Genomic DNA, 2,162 nt, shown 5'->3' on the forward strand with positions numbered 1-2,162 from the left:
CAAATGGCCAGATGGGGTGCTCCATGACCAATTTGAGAAATACCAGTTTAGAGAAGAGCTGTTTCTAGTGTTGTCTTTGGCCGAGCACTAACAAGACATTTTGCTAACCTCTCAAAAGCTCATAGAGAAGGTCTGGAGCCTATCTATATCTCATTGAAGAAAGCTTGGACTTCGAGACAAATCTCTCCAAGTACTAATCACACAATATCTAATTCATGGTGTTGCCATTTTCCATGCATTCGTGCATTACAACAGTTTCTCCACCTTGTCAATATCCCAAGTTTTGGGGAGTCCCTTGCAAGATTTGATGGCAGGACTGTGACACAGAAGACCCTAATTGAATCAAAGACTTGGCTGTGAGATTCAGGCATGGCCCAGGAGGGGTAGAAGTTGGCAGGGTGGGAGGAGGGGGAAGGGAAAAGATTTGGGGAGATTCAAATATTTTACACTTCACAAATGTTCTTTACCCTAAGTGCAAGAGTTTTTGTGAAAGTTCAGTTGAAGAGGAAGCTCCCCTTGCAGTGCACTTGGCATGACTATTCCAGCTAGGCGAGGGAAGGGGCCTGTAAAAGTAAATAGAAGGCAGGTGCCTAGGGTCCCCCAAGGTTAGGGTCCCCCCCCCTCCCCACCCTGTAGGTTGATTGTTTGTAGGCAGTATTATTGAAAACAAAAAGAATAAATTCAGTTCACAGACCCTGCCCCTTTCTCCAGCATGGAGATCCTGTTCCCTAAAATCTGAACAAGGGGTGGAGCTTCTGAAGACCCTAAACTAAATTTATGTACTGTTTGTTTCTTTATATTATTACAAACGATGAGGAAAGTCCCCCCAAAATCTTGTCTAGGGAACCCAGAGGGTCTTAATCCACCACTGAATCTGCAGGACAACCCACTTTGAGTGCCCTGTAGTGTTGGGGACAGAGCTAACCTTAGCCCCAAGCGGTGACCTGGTTGGACCTGCAACAGTTCGATGACTCAGCCTGCAAGGGCTCCAAATTCTCTGAAAAAAGATCCGCAGTCAAACAGAAAGAATTGTCGAGTTCAACTACGCCCTCATCACTGTTCTGGGTCAAGGCTCAGACAGCCCAAACCATATCCAAAACAGCAATCACCATCATAACTTTGCCAATCTATAGGGTCTTGTGAAAGGGCCCTTTCTAAAAGACATCATGCCATCGTGCGTTCTATAGTGTGAGATGTACAATTGTTCCTGGTGAACCTTGGATTTGAAAATACATTTTCCTGTCTAAATAAATGTGGAATTGTTTTGGAAATGCTAACAAGTTGTATCTTTCCTGTATTTCCTCTTCCTCTCTCTCTTCCTCCCACAACATCTCCTGCTCTAACACCCCCATCTCCTCCATTAATATCCCACAATGCATCCTGTTCGCTAAGCCATTGAAATAGCATGCAAGGTAAAAAGTTTCCAAGTGCTCACTAAATAACACATGGAGGAGAAGCATGCACTACTTCTGCGTGCCCATTAAGCCTAATTACCATCTGGCATGCCTTCATTAGCATGCTCGCAAGCACTTTCATCTTCTGAGGCCCATTTAGTGTGCAATCTCACATTCCAGGGCCTTAGCATATAATGTGCTATTCCACATGCATGCTAAATGGCCCATGTATGCAAGAAAGTGTTGCCTTATGCTCATTTAGGTGCTGTTTCATCTGGATTCAGGAAATACAATGTTTAGCTAGATTTATGGAGAGGTGGACATGGGCCCGGCTGCCTCCTAAATGGGATTGGACTGGCTGTGTTTAAGACACCTCCCTTACTACAGATATTAGCGTAATACCGGACATCAAGAGTCTAATCTAAAAACTAAGAAACAGAGTTCTCATTACTATCGGCTGTCTTTGTGTTAATATTTCTTCTTGTGTCTTACCTATGCCTCACAGATCCTTCTGCTGCCAGTCCAGTCTTGCATGCCTGTACTGTGTTTCTGAGGTAAATTTTACCAAAGCTTTCCTACTTAATAAAAAGAAACTTCAGCTTGGAGATTTTATATATTATTATTGTAACTGTACTGCATTCCTACTGCTTTCTATTTTTCATTCCAGTCTGGCTGAAAACAATATGAACAAACTGGACCATGTTTTCAAAAAAGTCACACAGACATTCCCTGACTTGCCCCAGTTTCCCTGTCACTGAAATCCACAGG

Source organism: Rhinatrema bivittatum, unplaced genomic scaffold (assembly GCF_901001135.1).
Source record: "Rhinatrema bivittatum unplaced genomic scaffold, aRhiBiv1.1, whole genome shotgun sequence".
Taxonomy (NCBI): domain Eukaryota; kingdom Metazoa; phylum Chordata; class Amphibia; order Gymnophiona; family Rhinatrematidae; genus Rhinatrema; species Rhinatrema bivittatum.